The sequence below is a fragment of the Protopterus annectens genome, chromosome 11.part0 (genome assembly GCF_019279795.1).
Source record: "Protopterus annectens isolate FY-2018-M chromosome 11.part0, PAN1.0, whole genome shotgun sequence".
Taxonomy (NCBI): Eukaryota; Metazoa; Chordata; order Ceratodontiformes; family Protopteridae; genus Protopterus; species Protopterus annectens.
Genome location: NC_056745.1, coordinates 273,954,917 through 273,973,712, shown reverse-complemented (window position 1 = coordinate 273,973,712; position 18,796 = coordinate 273,954,917). Strand labels below are relative to the sequence as shown.

General features: G+C 45.9%; 1 protein-coding gene across 1 annotated transcript in view; it reads left to right on the top strand.

Moving 5' to 3' along the window:
- Positions 1-18,796, top strand: part of LOC122814932 (PARP1 binding protein) — a 929,076-nt gene that overhangs the window by 151,047 nt on the left and 759,233 nt on the right. The gene's annotated exons all lie outside the window — the stretch shown is intronic.

Below are 18,796 nucleotides of genomic sequence, written 5' to 3'. Positions count from 1 at the left end.
TCCAGGCCTAAAACTCTATCCACGCCTAGAAAACAGACATCCAAACCACATGCTCAGGCCCATATGCCTAAAAAACAAATGCTTAGAATGGCCGAAGACCTTATTACATTAATTAGGGGAAGCCAGCCTTCCCCCTCTGAGACCTAGAACTGAATTTCCTCCTGATTCTTAATGCTTAGAATGGCCGAAGACCTTATTACATTGAGGGGAAGCCAGCCTTCCCCCTCTGAGACCTAGAACTGAATTTCCTTCTGATTCTTCTGATCAGGAATCTATTTATGTTCCTTCTGATGACCAGGATTTGCCCTTATCTACCTATGATGATTCTGATGCATAGGATTCCATTCCTCCTGCTTCCCCTCCAGAAATTTTTTCTTTTGGTGAAACCTTGCACGCTCCTGGGGAGCATTTCCGCTGGGAAAGCCAAGATTACTCAGACTCCAAAAAGAGGCTTGGGGAATACTTACTCCTTCCTCAACACAGGCCTTTAGCTATCTCTCCTGTTCTGGACATTGTATATGATGCTTTCTTGGAATCTAGCCTTTCCCCAGACACTTTACCTCCAGCTCCCAGAAAGCCTGACCGGTATTAGAGTACCTGACTCTCACAAGTTCATGTTAAAGAATCCTACTGCGGATCCAGAGACCATTTCCCAAGGACCAAAAGGCATTAAGGCTACTGCTGCCAAAAATCCTACCCCTTCTGATAAAGATTATAGACCCTTGGACAGATGGGGTAAGAAGGTATACACTTCTGCTACTTTGGCCATTAGGGCTTTAAATTGCCTGTTTCATATGTTAAAGTACCAGCAGCATATTATGGGACTACTTAAACAGAAAATTATGTTGATTGCTGACTGTGCTGAACACAAAGAATCACAGGATTTAATGCATTCTGCAGAACAAGTTGGTAAACATACTTTGCAATGTGGTTTTGACTCTTTAGAAGCATCTTGGAGGGCTGCTGTCACTGGGTCTGTACTTGGAAGGCATGCTTGGCTTAAGGAGCAAAACATGCCAGATCATGGTAAAGCTAAATTAGTAGATGCTCCCTTAAACCAAGACCGCCTGTTTGGCAGCAAAGCAGAAGTCGTCCTCAAAAGGATGGAGGAAAAAAACAAGACCGCCTGTTTGGCAGCAAAGCAGAAGTCATCCTCAAAAGGATGGAGGAAAAAACTAAGTCTATCCAAACTGTTAGATTTCCATCAAGTACAGCCTCCCAGATTTAGTAGGCATTGGCCTTCAAAGAATTGGTCCTTTCCAGGCCTTCTCAGTCCAAACCCAGGAACAGCAGACCACCCAGGTTACAGTTTTGGGCTGCACACAGGCCTAAGCAGTAGGGGGCTCCCACTTCCAAAGCAGGGAGTAGTAAGCCACCCCCCCCTACAAAAAAATGGCACAATGACTTACCCTAAGCCCTTCCAAGCCCTGCTCAACTGCCTGCTCCCTTAGGAGGAAAACTCGCCCTGCATGCAAAAACCTGGGAATTCATAACCCAGGGCAAATGGGTTTTAATTATAGTTTCCCAATGATACAAATTCCACTTCCACACCCTACCAACCCCAAACAGTTGGCCAGACCTACCCCCAAATAAGTGGATGGAGGCCCCACAGCAGGTTCTTTCCTAAGTATCAGGGCTATTCAACCTGTGCCAGCAGAACAAAGGGGACAAGGGTTTTATTCAAGACTTTTCCTGGTACCTAGAAAAGACAGCTCCTGGCATCCTATCCTGGACCTCTCTATTCTAAACACCTTCCTGGTAATCCCAAAATTCAAAATGCTAACACTTCATCAGCTGCTTCCTATGCTGGGCAAAGATGCCTGGTTGGCAACCTTAGACTTAAAGGAAGCTTACCTGCACATTCAATAAGGGGAATCTTGCAGGAAATACTTGCGCTTCAGGGCAGGTTCCATGCACTGTCAGTTCTCTGCACTTCCCTTTGGCTCATTTACTGTGCCCAGGGTATTCACAGTGTCTGTCTAGCTCCAGCCATAGCATTTTTCAGGCAGAAAAATATTCATATATACCCATACGGACGATTGTCTGATTCAGGCAGAAAGCTAGGACTTGCTATTAAAGCATTCGTAAAGAAACTTCTAACCTCACTGGGGTACACCATAAACAAAAAGAAATCTCACCTAGTACCCTGCCAACAGATTGTATTTGTGGGAGCAAGCTTGAACACAACTTCCCAGATGGCTTTCCTCACTCCAGAGAAACAAGTTTGGCAACCTACTTCAAACTTTTGGCCACAAAGCCCCAGCTATCTGCAAGGAAAATTCTGCAAGCCATATGGTTCATGGCCTCTTGCATTCTACTAATTCCATATGCAAGACTGCATATGAGGAAACTACAGTGGTATCTAAAAAGCCTATGGAGTCAACATTCTCAGGACCTGGAATCAGATTCCTATCATTCCTGTATAAAGACAAGAGTTCCTTTGGTGTACGGAGGCCTGCTACCACAACAAGGGGCTCCCTTTTACTCTACCCCATGCCGCCCAAACTGTAATAGATGCATCGGACTATGCATGGGGGACTCACTTGGCAGGGTAGTGCATTCAGGGCAAATGGAACCCGAGACAGATGCACCTGCATATCGACCAAAAAAATGTTAGCTGTCCAGAATTCCCTGACTGCCTTCAAAGACCGAATCCTTCCAGGGCAATTATTAGTAAAGACAGACAGCACCACAGTTATGTGGTACATAAGCAAGGGGGAACCCACTCGTACCCTCTCTGCAGACTAGCCATGGCTCTGTGGAACACAGTCTTGAGCTACCAAGTGCACCTGCAAGCTCAATTCCTGCCAGGCAATCTAAATTCACTGGCAGACTACCTAAGCAGAAATCTCATGGACCCACACGAATGGAAACTGTGGAACCAAAAATATTCAAACTCTTGAACAAATGGTGGACTCCAGAGGTAGACCTGTTTGCCTCCCCTCAAAACTACCAATTGGACAAATTCTGCACAAGGACTTCCCACAGTCAAGCTTCGAAAGTGGATGCCCTGTTCTTTACCTGGGAAAGCCTCTTGGTTTTATGCCTTTCCCCCTCTGCCTCTCCTCTCAAAGGTTCTGCTAAACATCAAACAGGACAGGCCAAGGACAATACTGATTGCACCAGACTGGCCACGCCAGCACTGGTACCCCCTCTTGTGCAGTGTGACATTGCTGGAACTATGGCTCCTACCTCAGACCCATTCCCCTGCTGTCCCAGCAGGCGGGCCAGATTCTGCACCCTCGGCTTTAAATCCCTGAACCTTGCAGCCTGGCTAATTCCTTGAGCTCTCCAATAGCATCTCTCAGTAAGCAGGTGCTAGATGTCATTCTGGAGGCAAGGAGGCCTAGTACTAGAAACTCCTATGCTGCAAAGTAGAAAAGATATTGTTCCTGGAGCCAGACTCTGGGGATGGGCACAACGGTGCCCAGCTTACCTCATATTCTTCAGTACTTAAAAAGAAATGTTCCACAAGGGCCTATCCTTCTCGTCAATTAAAATTCATGCCTCTGCCATTTCAGCACATTATAATACTGAGCCACCCCTCTTTTCTCACCCCCTGCTAAAGCAATTCCTTGGAGGGGGCCAAAAATATAAGATCCCCCCCCCCCCAAGTGAGCCCCTACTCCAGCCTGGGACCTTAACTTTGTATTGGAAAAGCTCACTCTCCCTCCCTTTGAGCCAGCTGCAACTGCGAAGTTGAAATTCCTTTCTTGGAAATCAGCCTTCCTTCTAGCCATTCCTTCAGCAAGAAGAGTGTCTGAATTACAGGCCCTCATGGCAGTGGAACCCTTCATTATCTTCCATGCAGACAGGGTTTCCCCTCAGAACCAATCCTTCCTTTATTCCCAAGGTGATGTCTAGTGTGGTCCTAAATTAGTCAATTCATTTGCCTACCTTTTTCCCTAATCCACAATACAAAGAACGAATACTGCACTCTTTGTACATGCACAGACAACTTAGATTTTATTTGAATAGGTTTAAGCCTCTCAGAAGATCTGAACAGCTGCTAGTTGGCTTTGCTGCAGGAGCAGAGGGGAAGGCCATTTCAAAGCAAACCATTTCTAAATGGATAGCCCATTGCATTAATTTCTTCAAGCACCATGGAAAACCTACCTCACAAGGGATAAGATCACATTTCACAAGGGCTGCATCTACCTCTGCAGCCTTTCTCAGAGGAGTCCCTACCAGGGACATCCTAGAAGCTGCTACCTGGAGCTCTATACATACCTTCACCAAGTATTACCACATGCCTATTTTTTCTAAATCCAGAGCTGGATTTGCCACTGCAGTCGTGCAGGGCTTAATAGCTGGCCCTAATACTCTCTAACTTCCTCCTCCCTTCCTTAGCTTTGGGAATCAACCCAAATGTGATGCCTGCAATGGTGAAACACGAAGAACATAGTACAGTTGTGTACACTTACCAGAAATGTAGATGTTAGAATGCATTCACTGTTGCAATCCTGGTTACCCTCCCTCCAGCCCCCTGACTTCTCTTGGCTCTACCTTTCCTTCTTGTTTAGTGTATTTACATTTTCTGGTGTATTTGCTTTTTGATGGAGGTGTATGATAACATATAATTGCTTCCAATTGAGGGGCCACCTGACATCTGGGGCAAGAAACTGATATAATGGCATCTGCTGCATATTTTATACCCCTGACGACCTGACGTCATGGAAGAAGAGACAGCATCCGATGCAGGAATTCTAAGACTCTGGTATTCAGGCTGGCTGAGAGCTCTGGGGATCAAAAGGCCAAATTGGTTGCCAAGGGTCTTCTCCCTGCTTCTATGCTAGATATTGCTTCTGCCTCGGTCTCTGGTATTCCCACCAAATCTCCCACCCAGACAGGGACTCAAACTCCCACTTCCTCTGCTGCTGGGGCAGACAAGCAAAAAGAAAGACGGAGACAAGGACAGAGAAAGGCGTCGGAAGGATAAAGAAAGGAGGAGGGATAGGCCTTGCAAGAGATCCCCGGACAGGGAGCCTTTTCTTAGCCCTCCTAAGACTTTAAGGCCAGTTTATCCATAACTCCAATCACCCCGTTTCTCGCCGGAGCCTCTGGAATCTTCAGATCAAAGGCCTTCCTCACCCTTACTGCACAGACCAGCCAGATCCAAGTCTGTTGCTTCTTTGCGATCGACTCTGAGCCTATCGGACTTATACATGGACAGGATGATGCGGAGATTTCTTCAGGCCCAAATACAGATGGGAGTTTTGCCAGGCCCCTTTCCCTCCGGAGGGGGGACCTCTTTGCCCTTTTTCCGCCCCATCTCTCCTTCCCCGATTCGGGCGACTGCTTCGGGAGTTTTGGATCTGAGGCTCTTTGGAGCTGGTAGTTCGGCGCCAACAGTTCCTCCAGCCTCTACTCCGGCTGTTATCTTGATTTCCACTGATCCGGCTAGTTCAGATCTGGGTGAGACTCGGAGCCGTGGACAGGGAGTCTGACCCGAGTGAACGGATTCTTCTTCTCCTTGTTTGGATTCGAACTGTTCCCTTGGACCTCAGGCTACCCCTTGCTTCAGCTCTGATCCCCGCTTAAGACCCGGGTAGGGCTTCTTCCTAGCTGGGTGCCAAGGAGGTACGCTCTCCATTGGCGTTCGAAGTGGTGGAGAGGGTTCTCTTCCCAAGGATTGAGACCCCAGTCCATCTCCTCGGATTCCACCAAGACCCCGCTGCATTTGGTGTCTACTCCCTTCATCTTGTCTCAGGGACAGCCCGTGCCAGAGGACCCCCAGGTTATTCCCTCTGAGGAGCCCCCTGCAGTTCACAAGTCCTCTTCTGAGTGTCCCACTGAAGAGGGCAACCATAAGCACAAGTGCAAAAGGAGGCACTTGGACTCCCCTGAGTCCCTCACTATGGACACAGACTTAGAGGAAGGAGAAGGTTCCCCCCGGTCACTTCCCGAAGAGGTCTCCTTCGGAGACATCATAGAGATTCTCCACCAGATGGGAGGTTGGTCAGCCCCAAGACCTTCTACGGATAAGTCCGTGTTCCTGGAGGCCTTTGGCACTGGCCCATCTACTTCCTGCGGATCCCTTGGTGGACCTTATCACCACGCTGGCATGGAAGGAGCCTGACACCGTAGAGCCTATCCCCAAACACCCTGACAAGATTCTGTCTCCTCCCACCAACAGACAACCATGGTCTAAAGGAGCCCCCATTGATGCAGCAGCCACCAAGAAGGAACTAGCACAGGAGAGTTCCTTTGTCCACCCTCCAGACAAGGAGTCCAGGATGGTGGATAGGTTTGGGAAGTGTGTTTATTCATCAGCAACTTTTTCCATCTGTGCGCTGAACTATTTGGCACATGTTATCCGGCTTCAGTGAGACCTTGTCACAGAATTTGCTGAGTCGCCCCCAGATTCCCTATCGCAGCAGGACAAACTGTTCTCTGCAAAAAGGTTGATTCTGAAGTCTGTATCGAACACGTCCATGCGTCTCCTTTCCCATGCTATGGAAGGAGTGGCTAGGGTGGCTGGGACAGGCGTAGCCATGAGGCGTCATGCCTGGCTCAGCTTGTCGGTTTGTGGACTCATTCAAGGCATCATTTATTAATACCCCCTATGACTGTTCCTCCCTTTTTCGGGAAGACAGTACGTGACACTCTTGTCCAGAGTGAAAAAGACGGGAAGACTTTGTCTGCCATCGGGATTTGCTTCTCTAACCCACAGCGGTCCTTTTCTAGGAATCAAAGAGGGCAAAAGAAGATGCGGTTCTGGAAATCTCAGTTTTACTGGGAGTCTCAGGACAACTATTCCCGCAGAGGGAGACTGGATCGACACCGACCCAGAGGTAGAGGGGGTCCTAGGAATTTTGGGTCTAGAGAACCATTTTCTGACAGGCCCGCCCAACTGTCCTACTCTGGAGGCAGTCAGGGGGAGATTGTCATTGCACCCAGCGGCATGGGAGTCCATAACTGCAGATTGTTCGGTGCTACAAATAATATCCAGAGGCTACACTATCCCATTTGTTGCCCTGCTTGGGGCCTACAAGGCACCTCCCAGATGTTCCACCTGCTCACAGGGAGGCCGGAGCTTTAGAGGTTTTAAAGCTACTTCAAAAATGAGCCATTGAACTGGTCCCCTTCAGCCAGTCCGGATTAGGCATTTACTCCAGGTTCTTTTTAGTGCCAAGAAAGACTGGGGACCTCAGGCCCATCTTGGACCTGTCAACCTTGAACCTGTCTGTCACCAAACAAAAGTTCCGGATGGTCCCCTTACAGTCCATTCTACCTCCTCTCTGGGAGTGCGACTGGAAGTGCTCATTAGACCTCCAGGATGCCTACTACCATATCAAAGTTCACAGAAGCTGCAGGAGGTTTCTTCGCTTCTGCCTGGGAGACCGTCGCTTCCAGTTCAGAGCTCTACCCTTCGGTCTCACCACAGCCCCCAGGGTGTTCACCAAGGTAATGGCAGTTGTAGCAGCTCGCCTGAGGCTTCAGGGAATTCAGGTCTTTCCGTACCTGGACGACTGGCTTTTCGCTGCATCCACCAAGTGTCTTCTGTGTCTGGCCCAAGACTACTTTCTTCTCTTGGCAGATTGATTGGGGATTACAGTCAATGTTCACAAATCCCAATTGCAACCAGTACAAGTTCTAGACTTCATTGGGGCACGGTTAGACACTTTGCAGCTAAAAGTTGTCTTAACACCAGAAAGGATCTTGCATCTCAGGTGTCACACAGCTCAAATAGTAAACCTCAAATTTCCAAAGGTGAGCGATGTTCTCCGGGCTCCATGGCTGCCTGTATATCTATTCTTACTTGCGCATGCCTTCATATGCGGGTTCTTCAATGGACTCTGGCGGTCCAATGGTCGTGGCTAGACCTGCCCATGGATTTTCCGATCAGGATCAGTTACACCTGCAGGACGTCCCTCCTTTGGTGGCCAAGTTCACCGGAGGTTGAAGCGGGACGCCCCTTCGTGTCATCCCCAGTCCAAGCCACAGTGACCAAGGATGCCTCCCAGCTCTGGTGGGGGGACATTGTTTGGGAAGGACAGTCCAAGGCATGTGGTCCCAGACACAGACCAAGTTGCACATAAATGTTCTAGAGATGAGGGCAGTGCTTTTAGCGTTGAAAGCCTTTCACACTATCCTCCCTCTCGGAATGATTGCAATTCAGTCAGACAAGATGTCAGTTGTCTGGTATGTCAACAAACAAGGGGGAACCAGATCCTATCCCCTGTGTCGTGAGGCCATGAGTGTGGGAGTGGGCAACTTCCACCGGTTGGTTTCTGATTGCAACGCACATCCCGGGACACTCCAACATTTTAGCGGACAGATTGAGTCAAGCTATTCTGATGCCATACGAGTGGTCTCTGTAACGGTCAGTAGTGGAGGAGATATTCCTTGCATGGGGACAGCCTTGCTGTGATCTCTTCACATCTTTCAAACGCCAAGTGCAGTGAGTTCTTCGCTCTGATTCCTTCCCCAGAGAATGCCCCCAGAGACGCTCTAGTCCATGTTTGGACACCTGGGCTTCTGTATGCTTACTCTCCATTACCACTCATTCCGAAGTTTCTTCAGAAAGCTTGCCGACTGGGGGTGCGAAGTGATCCTCATTGCCCCATTCTGGCCTCGACAAGTTTGGTTTCCCTTCTTTTGGTCTCATCTTCTAGCTCCTCCGTGGATTCTGGATCCCTGTCCGGATTAAATCTCTCATCCTTCAGGTGCCTGCCCGCCCAACCTGGACAGCCCCAAGCTGACAGCTTGGTTGCTCCAGTTCCATTGATTGCCAGGACTCCCGGTCTTTCATCCTCTGTAAAATCTATACTAGTGGCCTCTCTCTTAAAGCTTCCACTAGGAAAGTTTATTGCAGTAAATGGAAGTGTTTTTTCCATTTGGGCCTCTCACAGGAACCTGGATCCTTTTAGACAGCCCCTGTTCCAGTGGTAGATTTTTTGACTAGTATCTTTTAGCAAGGAGCTAGCTTCTCCACGGTGAAAGTACAGTTGTCAGCCAGTTCTAATTTTCATGTGTGGGAAGATAACTTTGCCTTAGCTTCTTCTAGGCTGCGTAAGGCTTTTCTTAAAGGCACTTTTCTTTTGCGTCCTCCTGTCAAAGATTCGGTGTCTCCTTGGGGACCTTACCTTCGTCCTCCAGGCATTGGTGGCTCCCCCCTTAGAACCTGGAGCTTCAGTGGATCTAAAATGTTTGTCTTGGAAGACCGCCTTTCTAGTGGCCATTACATCAGGCAGGAGGGTTTCTGAGCTTCAGACTTTGTCTGCCGTGCCTCCTTATTTGGTCTTCCATAAGGATAAGGTATCTCTCCGTACAAATCCTTCATTCTTACCCAAAGTGGCATCTGAATCGAGCATAAACCAGTCTATTAATTTACCCGTTTTTTTCCTCAATTTCCAAAACAAGGGTGAATATAAACTTCACTTGTTAGATGTTCATAGACAACTTTGTTTCTATCTTCATAGAACAAATTCATTCCGCAAGTCCAACCAATTGCTAGTTTACTTTACTTTTCCAAACCTTTTTGGGAAAGGTCCTTTCCAAGGTTTCCTAAGCTAGATGGATCACTCTTTCCATTTCGTATGTTTACAAAACAAAAGGTTCATCTCCTCCTGGTATAATTAAAGCTCACTCTACCAGGTCCATGGCGACTTCTGCTGCCTTTTGGTCTAGAGTTTCTTTGGATGACATTTGCGCAGCAGCAACTTGGGCAAATCCACATACCTTCATTTCTCATTATAAATTATACCTGATTTCCAGAGGAAGAGCATCCTTTGGCTCTGCAGTGCTCAGGAATATCCTTCCATGAGGGCCTTCCAGGATGTAAGTAGCTGGGGACTCTGTCCCACAGGTTGCAGATAAAATGAAGTTAACTACTTCAGATAAAGAAGTTATGTACTCACCATAATGTTCCATCTGAGTAAAAGTCAGTCCCTTGTTAATATATTTAATATCTCTTGAAAAATATTGCAAGCCCTAGAGTTCATGGCCTCATGTATTCTGCTAATTCCATATGCACAACTGCATATGAGGAAACTTCACTGGTACTTAGAAAGTCTTTGGTCCCAACATTCTCAAGACCTGGAAACAGTCATTCCTATCATACCTTGTCTAAGGACGGAGTTCCTTTGGTGGGCAGAAGCATGCAACTACAACAAGGGACTGACTTTTACTCAACCCCACAATGCCCAGACACTGACCACAGATGCATCAGACTATGCATGGTTGGCTCACATGGCAGGCAAATGTGTTCAGGGCTACTGGTGCCCAAGTAAAGTTCTCCTGCACATCAACCAAAAAGAGATGCTAGCTGTACAGAATGCCCTGATAGATTTCAGATACCTACTCCTTTCAGGACAACTGCTGATAAAAACAGACAAAACCACATGTGGTACATCAACAAGCAGGGGGGAACCCATTCTTACCCACTCTGCAGGTTAGCCATGGCCCTGTGGAACATGGTCTTGGACAACCAAATCTATCTACAAGCTGAATTTCTGCCAGGCAAACAAAACTAACTGGCAGACGACTTAAGCAGAAATCTCCTAGACCCACACAAGTGGAAACTGGAGTCCAGCACCTTCAGCCTTCAGCACCTTCAAGATCCAGAAATGGGGGACCCCAGAGGTGGAGCTCTTTGTCTCCCCTGACAACCACCAGTTAAGCAATTCTGCACCAGGAACCCTCACAGCAGGGCCTGGAAAGGTGGATGCCCTATCCTTTCAATGGGAAAACCTCTCAATCTATGCCTTTCCCCCTCTTCCCCTTCTCTCTTGAGTATTACTCAAGATAAGACAAGGCAGGTCAAGGACAATTCTGATTTGCCCTGGACTGGCCATGCCAACACTGGTACCCACTCCTGCGCAGCCTGACAACGGTGCCACCCTGGCACCTACACTAGACCTCAACCCTGCTTTCCCAGCAGGAGGGGCAGATTTTGCATCCACAATTGCAAATCCCTATCTTGCAGCCTGGCGTATTCCTTAAATACTCTGCCAGAAACCCTAAGCAAACAGGCGCTGGATGTCATTCTTGAAGCCAGAAGGCCCAGTACTTGGAAATCCTATGCTGAAAAGTGGAAAAGGTATTGTACTTTGATTCAGTCTAAAGAAAAGGACACTACACTGCCCGCCTTACCTCTAATCCTGGATTACCTAGCAGAACTACTCCACAGAGGCCTAGCCTTCATTAAAATCCATGCCTCTGCCATCTTGGTTCATTACAACACTGAGCCACCTCTATTCTCTCACTCTCTCGTCAAACTGTTCCTGAAAGGAGCTAGCAACTTAAGGCCACCAAGGAGAGCACCCACCTCTGCTTGGGACCTTAACTTTGTACTGGAAAAGCTCACACTTCCCCCTTTTGAGCCCTGCTGCTTCAGCAGAGTTACAGTTCCTCTCTTGGAAAACAGCCTTGCTTCTAGCCATCACTTCAGTTAGAAGAGTGAGTTACGAGCACTGATGGCTGTGGAACCCTCCATTATTTTCCATGTTGTCAGGGTTTCCCTCAGGACTAACCCTTCCTTTATGCCTAAAGTGGTGTCCAGTGTGGCTCTCAACCAAGCCATCCATTTGCCTACCTTTTTCCCTAATCCTCAGAATAAAGGGGGAAAGGATCCTGCACTCTTTGGACGTGCACAGACAGCACAGGTTCTACCTTGATAGGACTAAGCCTTTCAGAAAATCTGACCAGCTGCTAGTCAGCTTTGCAACAGGGGCAGAGGGCAAGGCCATTTCAAAACAAACCATTTCCAAATGGATAGCACACTGCATCCATTTCTGCTACAAGCATCCTGGAAAACCAACCCCTCAGAGGGGTTAGAACACATTCCACTAGGGCTACATCTACCTCTACAGCAGAGTCCCTACCTGTGATATACTGGAAGCTGCTACCTGGAGCACTGTACACACCTTCACCAAGCATTGCCACCTGCCTATCTTTTCCAAATCCAGGGCAGGATTTGCTACACCAGTCTTGCAAGGCCTACTAGCCAACCCTAACTTTTCTTGACTGCCTCCACCTTTCCTCAGCTTTGGGAATCGACCAAGAGTGATGCCTGCAACAGTGAAACACGAACATAGTACAGTTGTGTACACTTACCATAAATGTAGGTGTTCGAGTGTATTTACTGTTGCAGTCCTGTTTTCCTTCCCTCCAGACCCTGTTTTTTTCTCTTTCTCTCCTCTCTCTATGGCTATTCCTACTGGCATTGGTATTTACCTTTTACTGGTGATGTTTTCCACAGCAATCCCTAGCTCCCTATTTGGGGGCTGCTGACATTTTGGGGCAAGAAAAACTGATGTAATGGCATCAGCTGCCTGTTTTAATACCCCTGACAACCTGACGTCATGGAAGAAGTGACAGCATCCAACATAGAAATACTCAGTCTCTGGTATTCGGGCTGCCTGAGTGCTACCTGTAGGCAGATAACCCAAGTGTGATGACTGCAACAGTGAATCCACTCGAACATCTACATTTATGGTAAGTGTACACAACTGCACTATCTTCCACCCAATCAGAGGGATCAAGCAGCCATAGAAGTTCAAAAGCTGCTAGAAGAGTCGTCCAAGAAGTCCCCCCAGACCAGATAGGATCCAGATTTTACTCCGGGTTCTTTAGTGCCAAAAACAACTGATATTGGACCTCAGCCTTCTGAACAAGTTTGTTCAGCAGAGAGAATTATAGGTGGTCACAGTTCAGTCTCTTCTCCCTTTTCTTTGGAAAAAAATATTGGATGTGCTGTATAGACCTTCAAGTTGCACATTACCACATAAGGATGGAGAAAACACTCAAGAAGGTATCTCCACTTTTGGCTAGGGGCCAGTCATTATCAGTTCAGAGTGCTGCCCTTTGGCCTCACCACAGCCCCCCAATGTTCATCAAATGCATGACAGCAGTCATGGCTCATGTGAGACTACATGGATTCCGGGTATTTCCTTATCTAGACGACTGGCTCCTCACCGCCCCTACCAGGCATCTACTGTTACAAGCCACAGATTTCATTGTTCACTTGTTCAGTGTCCAGGGCATAACAGTCAACAAAGTGAAGTCACAGCTGACTCCCACTCAGGACCTAGAATTCATAGGAGCCTGCCTCAACACAGTTTTGTGTACAGCTTCTCTATCCTTTCCCAGGCTTCAAAAGATAAGGTCTCAAGTACAGCTCATTTTAATGAAAAACAAGTGCCTGCTCTACTTGTACTTCAAGCCTTAAGATCTATGAAGGTGGAGATCACTCTGGTTCCCTTGGTGAGATTTCACATGAGGATACTTCAGTGGCTTCTAGCCTCCCAATGGTCCATCCTTTTTCATCTGATGACTCACCCCATCTTATTAACAGGTCATTGCAAAGAGGATATCCTGGTGGATGCAGTCAGAAGAAATCCTAATGGACCGTCCCTTTGTTTTCCCGCAACCCAAAGCCATAGTGATGACTGATGCCTCCCAGATGGAGTGTGGAGGACCTTACCTGGGAAGAACTGTCCAAGGCACTTGGTCTCAAAGAGGCCAACTTGCACATCAATGTCCTAGAGATGAGAACAGTGCTCCTAAAGTTGCAAGATTTTCAATCTGTTCTTCCTCTGAGAACTGTTGCGCTCCAGTCAGACAGGTCACTGGTTTGGTACATCATCAGGGGGGAGCCAATTCCTATCGCCTTTGCCAGGAAGCTCTGTGTGTGGCAGTGGGTGATATTTTCCAACTGCTTTCTTGTGGCAATGCATATCCTGTGAAGTTCCAATGTGATGGTGGACAAGCTGAGCAGACACAATCTTCTGCTTTATGAATGATGTCTCAGTCTCAAAATGGCAAAGGAAATCTTTTGCCAATGGGGCCAGCCTTGCTGCAATCTCTCTGCTCCCCAACCAACAAGTGCAGAGCTGTTTTGCCCTAATGCTCCCTCAGGGGGAGTCCCCAAGAGGCAACTGTCCTTATTTATTGGCACTTGGGTTTTCTTTGGTTTTTCTCCATTCCTCTCATACTTCTTGCTAAAGAAAGCCCAAAGGTTGCAAAGCAAAGTGATTCTCATTGCCCCCTTCTGGCCTGACAAATTTGGTTTCCCTTTCTTTGGCTTCACTTGATTCACTATCTGTGGATTCTGGACCCATTCCCAGACCGGTTGTCTCACTCGCAGTGTTTGGTGCATCCTGATCTATGCTCTCTCAAGCTCACAGCTTGGTTCCTGCAATTCCGTTTGTCACCAAGCAGAATAATTTAACTTTCTCTATAGAAAAAATTCTTCTGGCTTCACATAGACCTTCCACCAGGAGAGACTATTCCAGTAAGTGGAAGAGATTTTCAATTTGGGCTTTTGAAAATTATTTGGACCCCTTTTCAGCACCTGTTGAAAGAGTTTTGGAATTTTTGGCTGCTTTTTTTTGATCAAGTGGCTTTTGCTTCCACCATTAGAGTTCAGTTAGCAGCCATTTCTAATTTTCACAATGGATACAATGACCATTCTTTAATATCCCATCGCCTATGCATGACTTTTTTTAAAGATGCCTTGTGTTTAAAAAAAAAACATTCAAAGATCCCTTAGCTCCATGGGATCCAACCCTGGTTTTGCAGTCTTTAGTGCTACCTCCCTTTTGAACCAGCGGCCACTTGCCATCTCAAATTCCTTTCCTGGAAAACTTTTTTTTATAGTAGCCATCACTTCCGCCAGAAGAGTTTGAGATCCAGGCATTATTTCAAACCCCCTGTATATCATTTTTCATAAAGACAGGGCATCATTGAGAATTAACCCTTCCTTTCTTCCTAAGGTGGTCCCTGAATCCAATATTAACCAACCTATTGAGTTACCAGTTTTCTTCCCCAAATTTTCTAACAAAGGTGAATATTGCTTACAGTTACTGGACATACATAGACGACTACGTTTTTACCTGAACATGACTAAGTCCAGGAAATAAGGTCAATTGTTCATTTCTCTTTGTGGTCCAACAGTGGATAAGCTATATCAAGTGACCTTATCTAAATGGCTGAGAGATTGTGTTACCTTTTATTTAAGCACATGACAACCAAAAGTTACCTGTGCCTGTTAAAGCACATTCAACCAGATCAGTTGCCACATCAGCAGTTCTTTCATTCAAAAACTTCTATGGATGAAATCTGTGCAGCTGCAATTTGGGCTATGCCTCATACCTTTATCACTCATTACAAATTGGATATGGTCTCCAGGGGAAGAGGATCCTTTGGGTCTATGGTTCTCAAGAATATCCTTCCATAAGGCCACCCAGGGTCTAAAGGAGCTGAGGATTCTGTCCCATTCATCAAGAATGAACGAAGAGTGACAACATCAGATAAAAAAGCTATGTACTCGCCATAATGTTCTATATGTGTTTATCTTCATTCTTGACATACCACCCTCCTTCCCTCTCCTGTAGATTTCTTGAAGGATCGAACCCTTGTCCTGGGTTGTCTTAGGGTTTTTACCTTGGACATTACTTCTATTTACAATTACTGTGTATATGCTTGCTATTATCTGAGGTAATTGAGTGAGGGGCATTGTGGGTAGTGTCTTAGCTAGAGAGTTTTTTGGCTGGCACGAACTGTATAATGGCTGAGAGGGTTCCGAGGATCAGAACAGAGTCCCATTTGTCAAGAATGAATGAAGATACAGTACAGATGGAAGGTCATGGTGAGTACATAATGTTTTTTTCCTCCCACCTCTTAAAACATGTTTGGTTTCCAGAAGAACATTCAAAAATCTTCTTACAACTCCCCACAGGATTTTATAATGTGCCTCCTAGATACATCAGTTTAAAGAGCATTTCTTCTACAAGAAAAAAGTAGATCTACATCTGGATCTATTACTGAATTTTTCAGCTCTATGCAGGACTTCAGCAAGGGAATTTCTCAGGATATTGGGCTTCATAGCATCTTAGATTCTCGTTCGAAAGACATGCGTAAATGGGTGTGCCTTCGTTGAAGGTTGGGCGTCGAGTTGGCACCTCGGCACTGTAAAAATCTACTGCCAATCATTAGTGGACCGGAGTTCCGTTGTGGCAACCCCTAACCAGGAAAAGCCAAAAGAAGAAGAAAGAAGCATCTTAGATTCTCATGATTTATCTAGCCAGCCTCTATCAGAAAGATTCACTTGTACCTAAAATCTGTGTGATCCCAATATCAATACTCAATGATTTTCAAATTCCAGTTTTGAGAGTTGTAAAAAAAAAAAAAAAACTATTTTGGTGGAGAGGCCAATTTTACCTGAATCCAGGTCCTCTGTGCTCGCTTCCAGCTCCAATATAGTTTGAACAATAGACATCTCGCACTTTGCTTTTGGGGGAAGGACTGTGTACTTGAAACGACTGGGTCTTAGGATCAAAAGACCAAAACACAAACATCAAGAGATGTTGACTGTAATAAATGCACTTGACATACTCTGTGGTCCCCAGAACCTCCAAAAAGTGATCCCAGACAGCATCACAGTGATGTATGTAAACAAATGGGGTGGGGAGTCTCGGATCCTACCTTTTGTGCAGATTAGCCATGGTAGCCTGGGCTATACCAGTTCAGCACAATCTCACTTTACAGACGTCTTACATTCCAACTACAGCAATGATCTGTGAGAACATTTACTGTTATTGTTAATTTGCTTGTACACTGTACTTTTCTTCCCACCTTCCAAAAATGTTTGTTGATTGGCTAAATTAAATTGCTTGTGTGTTGCCCTTATTTGGCATAGGTTATGGCTGAAAGTGGTCGACTTTTGGTACTCAAAGGCCAATGTCCGCAGGTTCATTGTAGACCTTGGCAACCTACGTGACTTCATTTAAAAATAAAAGTTCTTGCCAGTTTTGGTGCAGCCAGGTTTCCCCTGTCTGTCAAGAAATCACTGAATGAATGTGCTCTTTGGTGTTCCATGGTCCCTTCTTTAAGTATCAAGATAACGTTAGAAGCCATGAGACTCTTATGCTTCTAGGTCAGAGCTAACCATCTTCAGTTTTTTGAGCCTTGTCATTTGGCCTTTCTTTGATACCCAAAGAGTTCAGAACATACACAAAAGGGGTTGTAGAGGACTGACGCTGCACAGGGCCAAAGTGTTTGTGAGTCTTGATAACTGGCTCCTGAGTGCCCTGACCATGACAGATCTAATATTTGCATGGGATTCCTTTTTGCAGCTGTTCCATTTCTTACATACAACTATAAATACAGCAGAGTCACAGCTGAAACCAGTGTAGACCTTCACACTTAACAGTTGTCCATTGGAAGTTTTCTCTTGCAAAGCTAGCCTTCCATCGGAGGAGTGTTTTTCCTTTTCCATTTGGTAGTCTCTCAAATGTTACTGTCAGATTCAAAATATTTAACATTTTGTCTAAGTGCTATGTCTTTTGGCAGCCACTATTTTAACAATTTTAACAATTTTCTCAAACAAGGTATCACATGGGAATATCTTGGTGGACCCTTAGAACTTGTGATTTTTGTGGTGTCATATTTCCCTTTAGATTAGATGAAGATGACCAAAAAACTTTGTGCAGAATGTCTGTCTCTGGCTACAGTCCATATAAACTTCATTTGTTTTTAAGCTTAATCTGCCTTCTGCTCTTATTGACAAATTATTGCCTTGGTCGAGGCCACAACAAGAATAACACTGCGAGCATATTTCAGCAGCACATGTGTAAATAACACTGCTGAGACTATTCAGAGAATTTAGAAAGCATTACAAAAATAATTGTGCTGCAAATGAAATATTTTAAATGGGAAACTAGGAATACTACAAAAATAATGAATATGCAGAGTGGTAAGGAACCACAGTCATCACTGGCCAAGACAGAGTTGTGTTATTTGTGAAAGGGTGCATCATTCCAGACTCTGTAAACTCAGCACTGATGCAGAGTACCAGTATGTCAATAATAATGTCGCTGAATTAAGATTGGCATCATTTCAGAAAACTAAGGACTCTGAAGAGGAAAATTGGGATGAGCTAGAGAATTTTTGAAGCAAGGCAGAACTCGGTACAGTTGGAGGGAAGCAGACACTGGTGCCACAACAAGGTAGTTTGTCTTGGTCACAAAAAGGTCAACCACAAAATTTTTGGACAGAGGAAAAGGAGTAGTGTACAACTGAATTCTTAGTGTTGAATGGTAGATCTACAGGAAGATACAAGAACTGGTATAGCTTGACTTCCCGGATGGCTGTACACTGAGCAAACAGCTTAAATGTTAAGTTGTCAATCTCGCCTTCATTCTTGCTGGATGGGTTCGGAGCCGATCCTCTGCTCTGACTCTGCTTATACCAAAGCTCGAGAGCTATTTTTACCAGCTTGAGGTAACCCTGTATCCCACAGTGCTATGCGCTAACTACCTAGATCTCGTTTGCCACTTAGCTGCGAGGTTGCGGTTTTGCTGGCTCTCTGGTAAATTTTTCAAAAAACAGCTTTTCGGGTAAGATTTTTCCCTTTTATTTTCAGGGTTAGTGTTCGTTATTTCGCCTTTTTACCCTCTTAGAGTAACCTGCCTTATATAGTCCCCTTTTGGGTCTATTTTCTATCCTCAGTCCTTCCTTCCCCTTATATAACTAGGCCTTCGGGCCAAGTTCGTTTTTAGTTATTTTGTTAGTATTTTTAGTCTTAGTCTTTGGTGTGGTGAAGTGACTGGGCTAGGTTTTTCTTTACTGTGGTGTGTGTGTGTGTGTGTGTGTGTGTGTGTGTGTGTGTGTGTGTGTGTGTGTGTGTGTGTGTGTGTGTGTGTGTGTGTGTGTGTGTGTGTTCGTTCTACCACATTATGTCTAAAGAGTCCAAGGTCTCGGGCTTCAAGAAGTGTGACTCGTTCTATCAGAAAATGTCTCTGACAGACAGTCACACTTCTTGTGTTTATTGCCTAGGCCCTCTGCACCT